General features: G+C 39.2%; 1 long non-coding RNA gene across 2 annotated transcripts in view; it reads right to left on the bottom strand.

The window, feature by feature from the left end:
• Positions 1–22,500, bottom strand: part of LOC149132024 (uncharacterized) — a 61,167-nt gene that overhangs the window by 33,056 nt on the left and 5,611 nt on the right. The window contains exons 2-4 of one of the 2 annotated variants that reach the window (XR_016244870.1): positions 16,311–17,938; positions 13,549–13,703; positions 11,032–11,212 (exon numbers count right to left, since the gene is read on the bottom strand). This is a non-coding gene — a long non-coding RNA (uncharacterized LOC149132024). The remainder of the gene's footprint in view (positions 1–11,031; positions 11,213–13,548; positions 13,704–16,310; positions 17,939–22,500) is intronic. The other variant, XR_016244871.1, reaches the window with a different exon arrangement.

The raw sequence follows: 22,500 nt of genomic DNA, 5'->3' as shown, positions 1-22,500 counted from the left end.
ATGAGTTCGCAACGTGCGTGACCTCCTGGTCCACATTTGTTCCCACTACCCAACCTGACTCGTTCTCTTGTTCCCTCCCATACTGCCGCATTTGCTCCTACCTCTGAAACACCACCATCCTCACAGGCACTATCATCGTCCCTATCATATCACTGACTCCTTTACCTGCAACGTCATTTACTGCATCTCCTGCTCTTTTTGCCCTTCTCTATACATCAGTCAAACGGGACACCTGTCTTCGTCTTTTTTTGTAAATTTTACTTTTTTTTGTAAATTTTAAATAATACGTATATAACATATGCCTGTGTGTGCGTGTCTTTGTTTGATTCTCTGTGTGTGCGTGTGCTTGTGTTTGATTCTCAGGACCTTGACAACCGGTGTTGGAGTGTTTACGTCGCTGAAAACTTATCGGTTTCGGAAAAGAGAGTCGATTCAATAGACTTAAAATGTTTTCAAGGCATTGCTCCAGAATGACCACTATCTAGTATCTGAAAAAGTAAAAGTCAATGTCCTTTTTTCCATTTGTTTCTCGCGCTGTTTGCATATTGAACTCATTTGCTTTCGTATTACATGTTGTTTACTGTTGGTGACGTCCTGTGCCCATATATGCATATGTATATATGTGTAGATGTTTATATATGTATATGTATGTGTGTGTATAAGTATATATATATATACATGTATATGTATATATTATCTATAATATATATATTCTTTTATTACTTTACTTGTTTCAGTCATTTGACGGCGGCCATACTGGAGCACCGCCTTTAGTCGAGAAAATCAACTCCAGAACTTATTCTTTGTAAGCAGGGGACTTATTATATCGGTGTCTTTGATCGAACCGTTAAGTTACGGGGACGTAAACACACCAGCATATGTTGTCAAGCGATGATGTGAGGACAAACACAGACACGCAAACACACATACACACACAGATATATATAAGATGGGCTTCTTTCAGTTTCCGTCTACCAATCCACTCACAAGGCTTTGGTCGGCTCGAGACTATAGTAAAAGACACTTGGCCAAAGTGTCACGCTGTGGTTGGTAAGCAAGCTACTTATCACACAGCCTCTCCTGCTCTTAAATATATAACGTATGCAGTGGCTGACTGGCCAGGTTGCCAGCTTGCTCGATGGTAAGTGGTACCTGCGCCATTAGAATCCCTATATGGGGGCCCATGTTAGTATCTAAGAGGCACTTCCCCTCAAGTTTGAGAATTTTTTATTCACTCCTAGAAGTATGCATTAATTATTTCAGCCTGGCTATGTTTGTAGTCAGTTGAAAAGTATACTTTTAACCAAGAGAAAAAAAATTAGATGATAGCATTGTAGTTGCGGGTGGGCCCCTTTGTAGTTGCGGGTGGGCCTCCTTTGTCTCCTGGCAACCAATAGTTTTATGCCCAACCCACCATTGAATGTATGTATGCTTGTATTATTCTTACTACATAAATATTGCTCTAGGAAATGTACCTGTAATTTATGCTGCTGAGTTGGTCATCAGCTATGTGCAATACAGTAAAAAGAATCCAGAATTTCGAAAGTAGAATGGCACATCATGAAACAAAAAAAAAGAAAAAGAAAAAATATGAATGTTTGTTAATGCTATATCAAGAAGAGAATACTTTCAAACATTTAGAAATCTATAAAATAATATGAAATGCAAAAAGAAATAAAGTAGTTAGAGAAAAAATTAACAGATCCATTAAATCGTTAATTAGTAAGTTTTATCTATTTTGCAAACCACTCTGAACTAATTAATAATAATTACAGAATTTGCATATCTATCTTACCACTAGGCTATAAAACTTTGTTAGTGAAGGAGATGTATGGAATGGCAGTGTAGGAAGACTAGTTCGATATATGGTCGGAAGTATTGCAGAAGGGGTGGGTCGGTGAAATGAAAAGAAAAAAAAAACACATTGTAATATGTTTACAAATATGCTTAGGCAAATATTACAGGCCGATAAATATTACAAAAGTTAAATTGATATCTGAATAAGTACAAGAATACGCAGTCAAGTAAACTGTCGTGGAATTCACATTACGGGAAGCCAACAAGACGCCTCTGGCAGAACGAACGTATAATATAATCTCCCAAAGTGACGGCGGATATAAGTAGTAAAACTATTACACCACCACCACCAACAACAACAACATTAACCTAATAATAACAGCATTTCTACCGCTAATACTACTCCTGCAGTTGCTACTACTGCTACTACTAATAATAATAATCCTTTCTACTATACGAACAAGGCCTGACATTTGAGGGAAGGAATTAGTCGATTATATCGACCTCAGTTCTCATCTCGACCCCGACAGGATGAAACACAAAATCGACGCTGGCGGAATTTGAAATCACAACATAACAACGGACAAAATGTCGCTAAGAATTTCGCAAGGCGTGCTAACGATTCTGCCACACGCCGCCTTCATAATAATTTTGTCTACTCTAGGCACAAGGCTCGACATTTTTTCGAGGGGGCTAGTCGAGTAGACCCCAGTACACAACTGGTAATTAAATTATCGACCCAGAAAGGATGAAAAGCAAAGTCGACATCGGCGGAATTTGAACTCAGAACATAAAGACAGAAGAAATACTGCTTAGCATTTCGCCGTTTCTGCCAGCTTGCCGGCTTAATAACAATAATCAAGGTTTGGCTCAATTGCGATATCTTTAGGCGAAATGCTTGGCACAAATTCTTGATGAGTTACAAAGGATATGAAACTTTCATTAGGAAATAAACGAGGTTGTAGCAAACCGGTCCCGGACTAATTATGGTTAATAGAAAATAACTTATTTACTTAAGTTTCAATATCCATCGAAATAGTCACCTTGTGCAGCAATGAATCGGTCCCAGCGTTCTTTCCACTTTTGAATTATGGCCTCGAAGTTGCTTTCCGTACGCGAGTCGAGGACCTTCTGCGATTCGCTGTGGATCTCCACAACGGTGTTAAAACGGTGACATTTGAACTGCATTTTCATCTTGAAAAAGAGATGGAAGTCTGCAAGTGCTAGATCTGGCGAATAGGGCGGATGCGGAAGCGATATCATGTTGGTTCAAGCGAGAAACTCTCGAGAGATACGAGCTCTGTGACAGGGTGTATTGTCGTCGTGCAGAATCCAATTCTTAGTGTTCCACAGAATCGCTTTCACTGAATATCCTCCCTCAAACACTTCAAAAGGTCACAGCAGAAATCTCGATTGACGGTCTGGCTCTGGGGGGCGAATTCTCGATGTACAATACCACGGATATCGAAACATCTTCGAGCGTGCTCTTAATTGCAGTTATGTTGTGCCTTTTTCGGTCGTGGAGATGAAGAGCTCTTCAATTGTGACGACTGCTGTTTCGTCTCAGGGTCGTACCTGTGGACCCAACTCTCGTCACTGGTGATGAACCTCCACAAGAAGGATGGGTCATCAGCGGGACGCTGACCGACACCTTGACGGACTTCGATGCGATGTTCTTTCTGCTCAGTAGTCAACAGGCGGGGGACAAACTTGGCAAAGACGCACCGCATATTTGATTCAGACGTTAGGATTGCCTGCATGGACCCACATAACAAACCAACAATATTAGCAATGTCGTTGATTGTCCTCTACCGGTTTTCATGCACAAGCTAATGAAATTTCTCCAAATTTCTGGGGGTGACGCTTGTAACAGGTTTCTCAGATTGCTCATCATCTTCCAATGAAGTTCATCCGCTTTTGAAGCGCCCCTGTCACTCGAAACATTGTGTACAACCCATTGCCTCGTCACCGTAAGCTTACGGCAGCTTGCTCAATGTCTCTGTAGCACACTTCCTAACTTTAACGCAAAATTTCACGTCGGTGCTTTGTTCCAACTTACTGTCCAAGACAAAATCACAGACTAGATTATACATATGATCACAAAAACACAAACTTCACAACTTGCAAAGTAAACACAGCGATTTCATTCGGCACACTGCCTCATGAAGGTCACTGCTAGCTCTCGCTGCGCACGCAACTGTGTATTGCCATCTGTTGGCGCGCTACAGATCTAGTCCGGTAACGTTTTGATATCACCTCGTATAGTAAAATAAACCGAGTGTGAAATATATAACGAAATAAAAAAAAGGGTGATGGTGAGTCATCAGTTTTGAAAGTGCAGTAGATGTGGACACTTCTTATTTGAGAAGATTTCACCGGATATCTTCTGAAAAACTCCTTGCAATACATTATTTGAGGGAAAATTTAATCCCATTCCGTCTATTCGTAAGGAACCGCAGAGAGAAATCTTTGAGTTATGTTCTCTTCATTTTACTGATATGAGGTCCTTGCATCAAGTCAGCTGATGTAACCAATTTAATGTAACCAATTTAATTTGGATAATTGGAGAATATCTGCGATCACCTTGGTTACAAAACAGGTGCCGGTCTCGGATAACTACGTCATTTTGTCGCCGTTAATCTCAGTTGGCCGACAACATCGAGGTACATCTTGAAAACCGTTTCTGGCACAAACGTAACGTAACAGCATTCTGTCCGTATATTGTTTATATTTTACCGCCGCTTTCTTACCTTTTGAAACTATTAAACACGAGGTGTAGATAATGTTTGTTTTTTTCTTTCTCCATGTTCATTATACAACCTGCTTCGTGGAAAAGTCCGCGTCCAACTACGTTAAAGTGTCAAGTATTTAATAAGTGCATATGTGCAAGGCAGAGAGTGAAGTTATCTTCCTATTAGAATCCTTGAACTTTAGTGTCAACAAAAACCGGACTATTTGCCCTACCCTATAAAATAAGCAGAAATACAGACTTTTCAGTTTGGTCACATCATAACAAGTATGGCATTCAGATGTTATACTATGACGGAATCGTTGGAAGTATTTACTGCATGTTTTGAACTTTCGTAGGGATCATATTTTTAGCTCAATTCTGAAAGAGACTGACTGCTTTGCTCATAACTCTGTTCCAGTTTCTTTCCACGTCAAAATCAGCGCGCAACCAGCTCTGAAGGAGTTTCACAACTCCACTGAGCGGCGGCCGTTTTAGGTTGCTGACATCCTGTTTCTGAACATAGCATCAGAAACAGCTGCTCCCTTCCATCCATCCCGTGTCAAACGAAAGAATTCCAATAATATTCTGAGGGTATTATGTATCTTGGACAGATAATAATGCATTGTGTTGTAGTGAATGTGTTATACAAAATTCTTATATATTTAGTATATCCTACTAATGTCAGAAATTATATAATATCTCTTCTGTATTAATACTTCTATCTTGGTCACGTAACATTATGGTGAAGTTGACTAAACTAACCGAAAGATCTATCACCAAGTTTATAAGAAACTAATCGATTTTATATTAGAAATGTACAATTTAGGTATTTTGAGAAGATTTCTGTCGGATAATAACAATGTAGCTTGAACTGATAGGTCACCCGGTCACTCTTTGACCAACACTTTCTCAACTCTGGTGAACGTGAAGTTTGCTTAAATCAGTCATAGCCTGCCATCTGTACATTAATAAGCTACTTGCTGCTAGGTCTGACGATACTCACTGGGCACGACTGGCTAGAAATAGCAACCAAATTTTCTACAAATAAAAACAATCCTCTTAAAAATAGAAAAGACACATTAGATACACCTAGTGACGAAGCAGTGTATTTAGATTTGGAATAACATTGATCTTGTGTCTGCTAGATTGTATTTGATCGCGGCTAATAACAACAATGATAACAACAATAACCACTATTAAGAAGATAATATTTTCTATTCCTCTCAAATGTTTCCTCAAATAGGAATTCAGCTGCAATCTCTCTTTAGCTGACTTCAAACTCAAACAGAAATCTTAAAAAGCCATCGCCAATAGATACCTGATTTTATTTCTACTTCGGCAGCGCAAAAACACGAATTTTAACACTGATTCAGGAAAACCTTTATGTTTTTCATCTGAATCTCATCCTATAATCTTGGATTCTTGTATTCTTTTATTCCTTTACATTTTTTCAGTCATTTGACTGCGACCATGCTGATGATCGTTTGTTTTTAACATTTCATTGATAACATACAATGAGATACGCCAGCAAATTCCATAGACGTTGCTGGCGTATCTCATTGGAATAACCTCTTCCTCTTCAGTTAGCAGTTAAATCTAAATTACAGATTTTGTTTGTGATAATAAATTGATTCCACACGCCACACAATATGATTATGATTCTAACTGATTACCGATTATCTGATAAAACAAATGACTAAATTACACGTTCGATGTTTTCAGAAATATTACCTATACTGTTCTTTTGTTCCAAATAAAATATTTCATGAAACACAATTTAGATTGTGCAAAATATGTCGTTGTGTCTGCTCTCAGAATGTTCTGTATCTGCTCTCTATAATTTAAAAATAACTTATCAATATAATGTAATAATAGAGTGTGTTCATAAGTCAAATCTTTAGAATTATATGATTGCTAGTAATTATGAGTCAGCGAATAGCCTCTAGGCGGTTAGATATATTCAACATGTTAGAAATATTAGCTTATCCCTACAAAATCACAAGACATTTTCATATGCAATGATGAACACATTCTATAAAAAAAATGACAGCAACAAAACTACTAGTAATAATCATTGCTCTTCTTAATTTTACAATCATAACAGGAAATTTCAAGTTTATTTAGAAGTTAGGAATTTTTCTTATAATTTAAACGTTGCTATCTAGCTACTACCTCACACTGTTTATATGAATCGAGTCGGATATGGAATTAATCACTATTATCGACAAAACAAGCCAAAATAACCGTATATTTGAAGAGAAAATTAGAATAAATTATTTTTTACTCCTTCACTGTAGATGAGGAGTAATGAACTGCAACGTTTACGACGAAACTTAATTCGGCGTCCATATATGTATATACTGAATACTAATTAATCACTTTGACTATGAAATATTATCAGTCAGTGAAAACAATATAACATTCTAATTCAGCTTGGCTGTTTATACCTTATTTTCTTAATGAAACAAATGCAATTACGTAATTTGAATGAATTTCCTTTTTTTAACTTTTGTCATCATATATAATCTAAATTTATTGATTCAATATATCACGATATCTTTATGTTGTAAATTGTGTACTATTATCTCCCTCATTTTCCCCTCTACGCATACACGCGCGAGCTCACACACACAAACACATATATATACATACAGCATATGCAGGTATGCATGTATGTGTGCTTGTGTTCTGAAATGATCTCTTCATAGGAATGTCATTAGAGTACAAAGTAAGGATTGAGTTTTAGCAGGTTTTATGAGAAAAACAAAACCAAAGAAACTTACGAGTCTAGAAAATGTTCGTGATGTTTCGTCTGAAGACAAGTCAAGGACTAATTAATCATAAGCAGTAGCGGTTAGATTAGGTAGAGAGATTGACAGGAGCAAGATTTTAAGAACGCTATTAGTGGGTATGTGATCGGGATGCTAGAAGTAGTCTTGGAAGTGAAATTGTGTTTAATAAAACGCTGACGTATATAAACGCAGTAAATGATAATTGTATCAAAATTATCGATTCGTCACGAAAACTGCCCAGATTTGACCGTTTCGCGTCCCATGACGTTTCTCAGGCTTCACCTACCTTTCCTGATATAATTTAGAATTTTACTTTTAACAATTTAGAAACATTTGCCGATCAGGAGTTGGCATCTTGAGGGCATAAAGTTATAGGAACCCGTCGATATAACTTCTAAGCAACAGATATCTTATGGCTGTTTGATCAACAAAAGTTATAAATTGATACGGAGATAACACAGTATGCTGTGTCGAAGCATTTAGATGGAAAATAGAATATTTACATTAACCTCTCGATCTCATATTATAGCAAATTTTCAATGTTCGGAAAAGTAGATATCATTTTATATGACGAAACTATTGATTAACCTGCTGTTCTAGTTTTTATATTTCTTAAACAATTCAGAATATATTGTTTTCTAGTTTTCTTTTCACATATTATGTAATATAATTTTCTCCGTGTATCTTATTTCATTACAAATGCAGTTATCCGAAACTATGGTAATTTTGTTTTCGTCTTTACAAATAACCGGTATAAAAGGAAAAATAGAAGTTTCCTGTGAACACTTTGATAACGATTTATAAATAAACTTACATGACACTTATTACGTTATTTAGATAATATATTGACTGAAAAAAATTATCTCAATGAAATAGGAATGTTTGGTTCATATATTAAATGATTTCTTTGCTTTGAGATATATACATTATGCATTAACAAAGCTACGATCTAAGCTTCATTTTCTTACTAATCTCGTTTGCATATTTTTGTATGTATTCCATACATTTCGTTCGAAGCGATAAATTTATAAATTTATTATCAGTGTTCCTGTACCTGTAGAGTCTCACGTTCAATTACATAAGTCAATAAGATTCCAATCCTTTAAAGTCAGACAATGAAAATCGAGTAACTTTGAGATGGGTTTTGGAACTGCAGTTTCCCGTGTACTTCGGGAGACTCATATGAAATCATGAATAAATAAATAAATAAATAAATAAATAAATACATTTAACAACAACAGAAAAAAAAAACTGCAAAATTAGAATAAAGCCCTGCTTTCAATGCTATAACAGTAAAAGCTTTCCCAAATCATTCGGATATACATATATGGAAGCACACACACAGAGACACACACACACACACACACACACACCATACACAAACACATGTAAACACACACACATGTAAACATACACGCATATGTACACATTTACCCTTTTACTTGTTTCAGTCATTTGACTGCGGCCATGCTGGAGCACCACATTTAATCGAAGAAATCGACCCCAGGACTTATTTTTTGTCAGCCTAGTACTTATTCTATCGGTCCCTTTTATCGAACCGCTAGTGTTACAGAGACGTAAACACACCAGCATCGGTTGTCAAGCGATGCTGGAGGACAAACACAGACGCGCGCACACACACACACGCACACACACACACACACACACAGACACACACACACACACACACACACACACACACACACACACACACACACACACACACACATATATATATACGACGGGCCTCTTTCAGTTTCCGTCTACCAAATCCACTCACAAGGCTTTGGTCGGCCCGAAGCTATAGTAGAAGACACTTGCCCAAGGTGCCACGCAGTGGGGCAGAACCCGGAACCATGTGATTGTTAAGCAAGCTACTTACCACACAGCCACGTATGCATATATACATACATACATATATATATATATGTATATATATATATATATCTATATATATATATATATATATATACATTTATGTATTTACAAATACATATTTAAACATAAATGCATATACTCACATAGATACACTCACTCAAATACACGCGCGCGTGCACACACATACACACTCACACATGCAAACACATGTGTATAGCACGTATCCAAGAAAATAAATGCACCTTCTGACTCGTGAGATAAGAATTCGAAAATCAGAACCGGACACGAGTGAAGTTTTGCGAGTGGTACACAGCAGTATGTGTACAAGATGCACACTTTCCAAAACAGATTGTTTGCAATTATGGTGTCACGTTTAAATTAAATGGCTCAATTAACCTCCACAATTTTTCCAACCGTAAACTAAATATCTACATATTACAGTTAATGTCATGTTAATTTAGCAGGAGTAACTCTGTGGTGGGTGCTATCCTCTACATATTTAATTAGACTACTATTTCTTGACGGTAGAGTGACTGTTTCAATTTGCTTGAAGTTGCTGCGACAATCTGTCAGGAATTCTAAATGATTTTGAAGATATGGAGTTTATTTCCCTAAAAAGGAGACACGTCGTCACTACCGTGATCAAAGTTTTCAGAACAGGTGGATGGGACGAGAATGTTCACTCGAATACTCACCACCATCACCGGAGCTCACACCACTGGACTTTTTATGAGTAAACAAAACGTATACTATCCAATGGCGGAAACATTGGACAAATTGAAGGGAGCCATTGAGTAAAAGTGCGCACAAACACAGAACGAAATGTTTCCTGTTGTTTCCAGTTCCATTACTTCGCCCCAATAATTACAGGTATAAACCTGAAATTGTAATCTGGATATATTAACTGTAAATTTCTCAATAGCTCAGCGTAAGTATTCTCTTTTTCACTGATCTTCAGCTTTATGTTAACATCCGTTGGGCAGCTAATTTCCACAACTGTGCACAGCTTCTCTTATCTATCTCAAATCATTATATCAAGTCTGTTGTGCTTACATTTTAATGAAGTCTTCACTGGGACATTCCACCAGCACCCCTTTTTATTATGAGTGGCTATGGCTTTACCAGACTATGGGTTCATATTTATTTGTCCTTGGAGTTGTCCTTCCAACGGATTTCATTATAGAGTATCTTAGATACAACATCATGTCACATCTATGAGTCATCACCCCTATACACTGGGCATCTCGTCGTCAGAGACATACACACCTTGTCTCTCATGTCGGAATACCCAGTGTATGAAGATGTTGACTCATCACCTGGAATATCCCAGAAAGTGGCTGCAAGACATTAATTATTTCTACTTCCTCTTTGATTCACCTTACTCCTACCAAATACTCTAAATGACCTCAGATACTCGTCCTGCTTTGGATTTGTCGCCCATTTTCCTTTAATATGTATATATATATATATATATGTGTGTGTGTGTGTGTGTGTGTGTGTGTGTGTATGTGTGTGTGTGTTTGTGTGTGTGTGTGTGTGTTTGTTCGTGTGTTTGTGTGTGTGTGTGTGTGTGTGTGTGTGATTGTTTGTGTGTTTGTGTGTGTGTGTGTGTTTGTGTGTGTGTTTACCGCCCCCGTAGTAACGTTTGACAACTGGCGCTAATGAGCTTAGGTCCCCGTAACCAGGCGGTTCAGCAAAAGAAACCGATAGAATAAGCACCAGGTTTGAAAAAAACAAAGTAAGTACTGCAACAAGATGAAAAGATAAAAAAGATAGCAACATTTAGAGCCTACTGACGTATGTGCCTTCATGTTTGCTTGCATACATATCTACCTTCTTGAAGATTTCTGTATGCAAACTTACACAGAAAACTTTGCATTGTCTGATTCTCTGCCGTCGTTGCTACAGTCTCTATGTCCACTTCAAGCTAACACCTCTACGTATGAGACAAATAAGTTGCCGTCGCTTGCAATGTTGAGACTGGTGATTAAACCCACTCAAATAGCATCTCATTCTGTTAAAGAAATAATAAACAAGACGAACATATTAAATGATATAGTGTTGGACACTTTTTGCTAAAATACTAGAAGAGATGTTCATGGTAGGAACGTATATAACAGGTTTGCTGGATCATCTTGTACCTAGCTCTAACAACTAAGAAAACTGCTTTACTCATAGGCTACTTATCTAATTATTGTCTCACTTACGTACCTATGCTAATACGCATCCACGCATGCAAGGACGCACGCACGCACGCGCACACACATATATGCATACACATATAAATATGTATATTTATACATACACATACACGTACACATACGCACACACACACACACACACACACACACACACACACACACACACACACACACACACACACACACATATATATATATATATATATATATATATATATATATATATACACACATAAATACATACATATATGCTTACATATCTACACATATATACACCTACTTGTATAGATATACCTACAATACCAACCTAGATTCCTATCAATATTTAACAGCCGTCTTCCATATATCAACATTGTCAGGTGACTCCCTACCTATCTACAAAACTATCAACATATTTCTGTAGCCTTTCATGCTGTTCCGAGTGAAATTAACTCGACTATTGACCGACATATCACACATCCTGCGCTTCAGACAACAAGTTGTTATATATTACATTTTTCTGGTATTCAAATGGCTTTCAAACGTCATTGTTGTCTGCATTCCAATAGAAAGTGGTATGTGGCTCATTAAGACAGTGGACCCCAATCCTTACGTCTCACACAGTTGTTTCTAGAAGATATATCCGTACTCGCACACACTCATGCACACACATACATGTTTATATCTATATTTACAAATTGGCAGAGAGATATATAAGCATATATTTGTGTAAGCACGCAGATTCACATATATATGCATACATACATACAAAGACTAATACATGTACATATTTATTTGTGTGCGTATGTGTACTAAAGAGTATATCTATCTATCTATCTATCTATCTATCTATCTATCTATCTATCTATCTATCTATCTTCAAGAAAAAAGAAAGTGGTGTGTCGATCAAAAGCGATGGTAGGAAAGGAAAAAGGGAGGAGTTCGATCAAAAGGGGTCGAGAAAAAAAAAGTGCGATCAATAGGGATCGTGTATCAGTAATTTTACACGAGAACATTACTGTGATACACGATCCCTATTGATTGCACTTTTTTTTTCTCGAACCCTTTTGATCGAACTCCCCCCTTTTCCCTTCCTACGATCCCTTTTGATCGACACACCACTTTTTTCCCCTCCCAAAAAGAAAATATCTACATTGTATTTGTCCCACCTTTGTTGAGCCCTATGTGGCTAATAAAAGAAATGTATCTATCTTCAAGATGGTATCAAAAGTATCCCGGACTAGTTCTGTAGCGTGCCAACAGATGGGAGCACAAAGTTGCATGCACAGTGACACGTAGCAATGACCTTCATAAGGCATTGTGCTGAGTTTACTTCGCGAGTAGTGGAATTTGGGTGTGCTATAGTCTGTGAGCTTGTCATGAACTGGAAGTTGGAACACAGAGCCAACGTGAAATTTAGCGTTAAACTTAGGAAATCTGGTACAGAGACATTGATCATGCATTGGCAAGCTTACAGTTACGAAGCAAAAGTGGAAGAACATCCATGGAAGACGATGAGTGATCTGGAAAACCTTCCACGAGCCTCATCCCCGGAAATGTGGTGAAAAATCTTTAGCCTCTGCTTGAGGATCATCAGAGAACAATCGACGTTTTGATGTGTTTGAGGGAGGATATTCCGCGAAAGTAACTGGATCTGTAGAGTGCGAAGAACTGGATTCTTCACGACAACAATGCACCCTGTCACCAAGCTCTCCTCACCTGTGTTTCTCGCCAAAAACAATATGGTATCGCTTCTGCACCCCCCCCCCCTATTAGCAATTTTTTGCACCTACAGGCTTTCATCTCTTCTCCAAGATGAAAATGCAGCTCAAAGGTCACTGTTGTCGAGATCCAGAGCGAATTGCAGAAGGTCCACGATTTGGTTAGGGAAAACGACATCCACGCCGGATTCCAAAAGTGGAAGGAACGCTGGGAACGGAGTATTGCAGCGCAAGGTGACTATTTTGAATGAGATTATGTTAAATCTTGGGTAAATAAGTTTTATTTTTATTAAATATAATTAGTCCAGCAATGTTTTGATACAACCTGGCATTGAATAAATATACACAATCTGGTCCTTAAGATTATCTTCAATGCTATAAAGAGCCAAATTGTTCTCATCAACAGTGGCAAAAATATAATTGAAAGAACCAACCAGAGATTTCAATACCTTGGTGCGCTCAGGACAGAAAATTCGTTTGAAGAAGAAACTTCCTGCCAGCTATGAACAGTGGAACGGCAATTGTGAAGTGGCTGCAGATTTCCTAAGGGGCGAAGGATTCTTTCCCATTCCAGTTACGGAGAAACTGGATATCATAATAAGGTCTGAAAGAAAGAACGTGGTAAATCTAGTCGAGTTTATGGTTGTTCAAGAAGATAACATGGATGCCGCACGGGCTCGAAAGATTAACCGTTATATAACCCTCCTCGATGAATGTGGAGACGCAGGCTGGAAAGCGGAGCATTTTCCACTCAGTGTCGGATGTAGAGGATGTGTGTGTGTGTGTGTGTGTGTGTGTGTGTGTGTGTGTGTGTGTGTGTGTGTGTGTGTGAATGTGTGTGGATGCGCGTGGGTATGTTTGTGTGTTCTTGTGTGTGTGTTTCTGTCCCCCACCAACGTCGTCAAACAGTTGTTGGTGTTTTTACGTACCCGTAAGCAAGCAGTTCGGCAACTGACCGATAGCATAAGGCCTCTTATAAAAAAAGAAATAAAAGATATCACTGGGTCAATTCATTCGACTAAAATTCTTTCAAGTTTCTATTTAAGCATATCTGGAATCAAAAGTTTTTCTTCCATGAATATCTTTTCTTATTAAGAGGATATAGAACTACAGTACTATATATATAACTTTATTTTATACAGACGAGTAAGCTACAGTTTGAGAGAAATTTCGGTCTTCTTCTTATAACAGCTTAACAATTAGTAGTCACTTATTTCAGATGAGATTTTTTTTGTGTAATTCAAGAGGTGCTTAATTGAGATGCACTCGGGTCTATATATGTGTGCTTGTGTTTACTTGTGATTGTGTGTGCGCGCGCGCGTGTGTGCATGTGAGTGCGCCCGTGTGTATGCGTGCGTGTGTCCTATAATGTGAATAGTAGAGAACGTCACTTTAACGTGAAGTAAAGTATAATATTGCATAGGGGTAAGAGTTATTCAGTGTTGATGGGAATATTCTTTAACGTCGTAATATCCTCAGTCCACTAACAAAAGTAATTTCCTCTAATAATATATCGTAATATATTTTTCCTTCACGGCCATATAATAGGCTGTATAAAAGAATTAGATATAATTTCTAAGATAACAATTTTATTTCAATATGAGTAATAAATATCGGTTGTTTAAGTCAATGGCTAGATATTATCTGTGTTTGTAGTTACATCCCAGGGAAAATAAATCAATCAGATGAGAAAATTTGTTAATTTTATGGGCTTCATTAAGCGTTAACTACTCTATGGAGAATTGCTACACCGCAACTCTTACAGTATTGGTTTGTAATTTGTTGTATTTAAATAATTGTTGTTGTTGGCACTCCGTCGCTTACGACGTCGAGGGTTCCAGTTGATCCGATCAACGGAACAGCCTGCTCGTGAAATTAACGTGCAAGTGGCTGAGCACTCCACTGACACGTGTACCCTTAACGTAGTTTTCGGGGATATTCAGTGTGACAAGGCTGATCCATTGAATTACAGGCACAAAAGAAACAGGAAGTAAGAGTGAGATAATGTTTTGGTGAAAGAGTACAGCAGGGTTCGCCACCATCCCCTGCCGGAGCCTCGTGGAGCTTTAGGTATTTTCGCTCAATAAACACTCACAACGCCCGGTTTGGCAATCGACACCGCGATTCTATGACCGCGAGTCCGCTGCCCTAACCACTGGGCCATTGCGCCTCCACTGTTTAAATAATATCGAGGTAATATATTTCCTACAGTTTCTGTGAGAAAGAAAAGCAGTGTGAAAAATTATTTTGAAAATAATAAAGTTGAATCGAATTTCATATATTACCATTCTCTCTTTTAAAGTTTCATAGGAAGTCCAAAGAACACTCAAAGGTATATTCTATGGTAATTAAAATAAATTCTTTTTTAGAATTATTGAATTACGATGGATATATTTCAAACTGTACTAAGTTCTCCCTTGAAGGAAGTCGATATGAGAATATGGTGGTGTAACTAGAAGAAGCGTAAAAATGAGAATAAAACTCTCTATCGTAATATGTAAAAAGAAATGCACATTCTGTACCGTTACAAATAGGAAATAAATATTTAATAAAATGGGTTAGAAACTATAGATATTGAAGAAAAGATCCCATTCGAAACAAACACACTCACATATACATCCGCAAGAGAAAAAAAATTAATAAACGCATCAACTATTTCGATTGAAATGTTCGTTCTTATTTTCATCATTAAAAACAAAAGCAAACATTTGTATTCATTACTTTTGTAAAGGAAAAGTACGAATACAATTAAAATACAATTCAGTTCTTATGTGGTGTGCATATGCTCTACTCGAATGTTGAACAGTATTACTTGATTTTATTTAGAAGTAATCGAATATTAATTTAAGTCTTTCAACTTTTACAAAGTGCAAAACACTTCTCTGGGGGTTTCTAAATATATACATGTTTATAATTAAAGAGGAAACCAATTTCAAAATTTGGATCATATATACTCTAGAAATCTTTAAAATTTTCTCCTGATTTCTCTTGACAAGCATAAAGTGAAGAATTGATGAGTTCTTCTGTGGTAGCCAACGGTTAAGCGATGAAAGATAAAAACTGAAAATAAATACCCAGAGACGTCATCAGCCCGAAAACAACAATGCCCAAATTAGTGACATCACAATTAATTTAATGAAGGAGAAGTTTAATTGGCTAAAAATAAAATATGGTGAACAGAATAATATAGGTTGAAAAATAAAAATTATACCTGATAGCGGTAACTCCAGTAATGATTCGGAATAATTAGACATTTTCAGCTTAACATAGCCTTCAGTGTATTCGTTAGTGATAACACTCTGGTATCACTTCAGACAAAATGCTTAGCGGCATTTCGTCCGCCTTCATGTTCTGAGTCGACTTTGCCTTTAAAGCCTTTTGTAGTTAATAAAAATAAGTACCAGTCGAGCACTGGGATCAATTCAATCGGCTATTCCCATCCTCCAAAATTTCAGGCCTTGTGTCTGTAGTAGAAAGGATTATCATCACCATCATCATCATCATCATCATTATTATTATTATTATTATTATTATTATTATTATTATTATTATTATTATTATTATTAATCTTGTATGCAGTACAAATTGCCTCGAACCTAAATTAAATCTATAAAGGGTAGAAACGGTTATTTCTCCGCCTTATATTTTTCATTTCATATTGTTCACAATCACAATGGATTCACTCGAAGATTTTTCGATGTGTTAAATAGTTATTTATCTCGTTATTGTTTCACCACTAAGTCAAACCTGGTCGATCAAAATTCTAATGAGAGGCACTCTATATTTTTCTTATATGCAATACGTCAGGACAACATTTACCAATGTTTGCTTTTCTAAAGCGGTGCGGATGAGCTTTGAGGGTCATTTTGGCAGCATTTTCTAGCTGGACATGTGACCACTTGAGCCCTCTCACGTAGTCTCGATTTGAAGTAGTTGTAAATTTAAATAGTTGTGGAGATGTCTCATGTTTTGTATCAAGTGAAATATATTCACAAAATACTAGATATTAACTAGCCATTAAATGTTACATATCAACATCATTGTGTATTGTGCAAACGTTTTATTGTAATACTTAGAAAGCGATTCATAAATATTTAGAAAGTTCTTTGAAGAATATTTACGATCACATATGTTCCGATTATTTAAAATTCACTGGGGGAAAATAAAATACAACACGAATATCATTAACATATTATCAAAGGCAGGACTTTTCAACGAGGTTTTAAAATGGCAAACAAATATAACCATTTATCATAATCGTTTGAACTTTCTTTACTGAAAGATAATATACATGAAATCCTAAACAAATTACACTTATATGTGTACGCCTGGTTTCTATGATACACTCCCTTCAACTTTTGTAACTAAATGATGTATCAAACAAACCATGAGTACATTTAGTATTTTTCATATTCCATTTACTATTCATGGTCTTATGAATGCTTCAAGAATTCTTTTAAAAAACATTTAGGAAAACATCTTGCAAAATATGTATACATATGTTCAAGATTTGGGCAAACTTTGAACTCAGTACGGAAAGACGAAAGGATTGCTGGTAAGCATTTTGCCCGGCGTGCCAATAGTTCTGCCAGTTCACTGCCTTATAATATGAATAATCTTTTCTACAAAAGGTACAAGGCGTGAAATTTATGGGGATGGGACTAGTTGATTACATCGACGTCAGTGTGTCATTGGTACTTAGTTTATCGACCCCGAAAGGATGAAAGGCAAAGTCGAACACGGCAGAATTGGAACTCAGAAATTAAGGATGGACGAAATACTGCTAAGCATTTCGTCCATCGTTTTAACAGCTCCGCCTGCTCGCTGCCTTTCTGCCGCCTTGAATAATAATTATAAAAAAGACAAGCAACTTGAGAAAATATGAGTAAGAGTCAAAATGTGTCGGTAAAATGTAGTATACATGAAATTTGGCATGAAACAATTCATTTCTATTCTAGGCACAAGGCCCAAAATTTTTGAGGAGGGGGGCTACTGGTGGGCAACTGGTACTTAATTTAGCGACTCCGAGAGGATGAAAGGCAAAATCGACCTCGGCGGAATTTGAACTCAGAACGTAAAGACAGACGAAATGCCGCTAAGCATTTCGGTAACGTTTCTGCCAGCTCGCCGGCTATTTGGCATGAAACAATTACCCATATTATTGCAGAATACCTCATGTTGGTCGGGAGAGTATATAAAAACATTAATTTTGTGGAAGTTTTGTCAGATATGGGGATGTGAAACTGGAAGTACATGGTTCAGTCATCATGCAGAATGAGTATTTGACTCGGAAAAATGCAAGATTTTGTGGGATTTTCCAATTCAAACGTATAAAAAGATAGAACATAAGAAACTTGATATCACACTAACGGGCAAAAACAATCAAATTTGATCTATCATGTCCATTTGTGTCCAGGATTGTGAAGAAAAAAGACGATGTGTTGAAAATATACCATCCCTTAAAATTTGGTATTATGAGGATTTGGAACACGAAATCTATAAAGTTCAACCTGGGATAATTGGAAGTCCTGTGAGTAATGACATATACAAATGGTTAAAGGAGATTGGAATGGGATGTCCTGTGGAACTTCTATAGAAGGTCTAACTCTTAGATAGAGGGCGGATCCTCAGAAAGGTTTTGAGAAGTTAAAAGCTTATGAAATCATGTGGATATCTCAGGTTACAGGTAATAATCGCTATTCACAAAAATTCTATCTGCAATAAGACCAATTCTGATTTAAGTTGACTACTACTACTACTACTACTACTACTACTACTACTACTACTACTACTAATAATAATAATAATAATAATAATAATGATGATGCGAGCCCAGAGCAATCTCTTATTTCTTACACTATTTCAGTATTGTTAAAAGTGAAACAATAAAGTCTTTATTGTAATGTGAGATACTTTCAGTTTTAATACTTTCAATAGTAATACTGAAACTAGTATCTCATATATAGATGCATACATATATACATATCTATCAATATATATATATATATATGGGAGAATATACAAATAATAACAACAGACGAGGACAGGTGGTGTAAATAACAAAAGTATATATTAGTATGACGCTCGGGAATACGGAAGGTCTTTGACGTTTCGAGCTACGCTCTTCAACAGAAAGAATACGGAGACAAGGAGAAAAACACGGAGAAAAAAAATTGAATAGTGTTCAGTCAGTCAACGGTCAAATATATATATATATATATATATATATATATATATATATATATATATATTATGTGTGTATATATATATGCATGCATATATGAGTATATATATCTGCACATATATATATATGCATATATATATATATACGTATATTTATATATAGATGTATACGTATAGCTATATATATGTGTATATACATACATGTATATATATAAAGATTTCTACTCAACCCCCACCCTTCCACACCCCTGACACCCTCCTCTTCAGCTCCCCCTCCCGATTCCATGCCCCCCTCCACCGCCCATTCCACACACTCCCACTCCTCCCACCCGGACATCCTAAGCCCCACGCCATCACCTCCCTACACCTCCAACAACCCCACCCCCACCACATCCCCCACCCTCCCCCAACATCCCCACCCCCGCCACCTTCCCCACCTTCCCCACCTTCCCCCACCTCCTCCCCACCTCCTCCCCACCTCCTCCCCACCTCCTCCCCCACCTCCTCCCCACCTCTACACCTTCTCCTCCGGACCCTACTCACCCTACCACCCCGCTTCCTCACACGGTTGTGACTATACCACCCAATCCCCGCCGCTGAGCGCTCCCTCCTTGGTAGGGGCCTCCGCTTCACGCCTCTCACGCCCCAGTGTAACGAATTCGGGACTCGCACTGATGTCAGCCAGTTCCTGCGCCGCATCAAACTGCGTGCGTTCTTCCATACGTCAACACAGCGTCCCGACAATCGGGACTACTTCTCGGACCTGGGACGCCGCCCATCCAACTGGACGCCACCTCCAGGCCAATTCAGTAGCCTAGACTTGTTCGTGGATGACTGTAAGGCGTTGGTCGAGCGTTTCGACTTTAAAAAAAGACCCCTCCGGGCCAATCTCACCCGGGCCAATCTCACCCGGGCCAATCTCACCCGGGCCAATCTCACCCGGGCCAATCTCACCCGGGCCGAATCGGTCGCCCTCCGCAATCTCCGCCGCCGCGACGACATCGTCATCAAGCCGGCGGACAAAGGTGGAACAGTGGTGGTGTGGCGCGCGGACCTTTACAAGGGGGAAGCGCTCAGCCAGCTTCACAATCCCTTCTTCTACCGCCTCCTTCCCTCCGACCCCAACCCCTCCTACCAACGGCTTGTGTCCTCCACAATCCATGACCTCATCTCCTACTCTGCTCTCCCCGCTACCGCCACTAACCTCATCGTCCGCACCTCCTCCATCTACTTCCTTCCCAAGATCCACAAACCTAACAACCCTGGCCGCCCCATTGTCTCTGCTTGCAATTGCCCCACCGAACTCATTTCAAAATACCTCGACCATATCCTATCCCCGTTAGTTGCTGCCCTCTCATCCCACATACACGACACCAACCACGCCCTTCGCCTCTGCAATTCCTTTTCTTTCCCTCCCGGCCCCTCACACCTCCTCTTCACCCTGGACATCAAATCCCTATACACCGTGATTCCACACAACGATGGTCTCTCAGCCCTCCAATACTTCCTTGACCGCCGCCTGACCCCACACCTAGTACCCCTACCCTGCTTCGTCTGGCAGAACTCGTCCTCACCCTCAACTGCTTCACGTTCGCCGGAGATACCTACCAACAGGAATCTGGGGTCGCGATGGAGACGAGAATGGGGCCAAATTACGCCAACCTCTTTGTTGGTTACATTGAGGCCCAAGTATTCTCCCAATTCTCCGGTCCGACCCCAGAACTATACGGTCGCTACATAGATGACTGTATAGGAGCCACCTCCCTCTCCCGCGAACAGCTCTGCCTTTTCATCTCCTTCCTCTCTAACTTCCACCCTGCTCTTGACTTTACTTCTACCATCTCTGACACCTCTGTTAACTTCCTCGACATCTCTCTTTCCGTCAACCCCCTCTCCAACTCTCTAACTACCTCCGCCTTCTTCAAACCCACTGACTCCCACCTCTACCTCAACGTCTCCTCCTCCCATCCATTCCACACCAAACGGGCCATCCCCTACTCCCAGTTCCTCCGCCTCCGACGTTTGTGCAGCCTGGACCAGGATTTCGAGACCCAGTCCCAGTATCTTGCGCGTCTGTTCATGCATCGAGGATACCCCTCCCACCTTGTCCAATCCACCCTCGCCCGCGCTCGTCGAATCAACCGCACCACCACCACACCAATCCCCTAACCGTACCCCCTTCCCACTCCGTTTCCACCCTGCCACCCTACCCTTTCTTCGGAGGATCCTACGGGCCTTCCGTCGCCTCCAGCTCGATCCCACTACCCACCCCATTTCCCCCAACCCACCCCTATCCGCTTTCAAACGCGCCCGCAACCTACGCGATCTACTGGTCCGCAGTACCTTCTCCTCTTCCTCCCCACCCTCACCCGGCTCCTTCCCGTGCTCCAGATCCCGCTGTCACACCTGCCCCTTCATCACCAACACTACCTCTGTCACAGGATCGAACCTACAAACACTTCACATTCCACACAGTTTCACTTGCACCTCCTCCAACCTTATTTACTGCATCAAATGCACCCTGTGCAACCAACTCTACGTGGGGCAGACGGGCCGCCGGCTGGCCGACTGTTTCACCGAACACCTAAGGGACGGCTAGGTTCGGACTCCCCTGTCACCCGTCATTTCCACTTGGCCAACCACTCTCCCTCTAACATCTCCGTTTTTGGCCTCGCCCTGCACCATGGGTCTACTCCCTCGCGACTCCACTTGGAGCAACGCTACATTTTTAACCCTAATTCTTCTTTCCCCTTCGGACTCAACGCAGCCCCCTACTCCTTATGACTCTCCCCTTTACGTCTATGCAACACTTTTCTCTATTTTTTATTTTTTATTTTTATTTTTTACCCCCCCCCCCCCCCCCCCCCCCCTTGTCCCCTTTACATTATATCCATTATTCTCTTGTTATTACACTCACTACATTTTTCCACTTTTTATCTCACCCCTTCCTACACGCACACATACCCACACACAAAAAATACACGCACCCATACACACACATGTAAGCACACCTAACCCCAACACACCACACACACACAACACATATGCATGCACTCACATGCCCAGACTCACCCACACACTTATACAAACGCACATACACACGCACACTTGCGCATACACACACACGCTAACAATCACGCAAACATACACATACACACACACACCCAAGCACACATAACCCACATATACCCCCATTCACAAATACCTCCCACACACCT

Source organism: Octopus bimaculoides, chromosome 18 (assembly GCF_046866305.1).
Source record: "Octopus bimaculoides isolate indiv1 chromosome 18, ASM4686630v1, whole genome shotgun sequence".
Lineage (NCBI taxonomy): Eukaryota > Metazoa > Mollusca > Cephalopoda > Octopoda > Octopodidae > Octopus > Octopus bimaculoides.
Note: the sequence above shows the minus strand (reverse complement) of the source record. Positions and strands in the feature narration are given on the sequence as shown.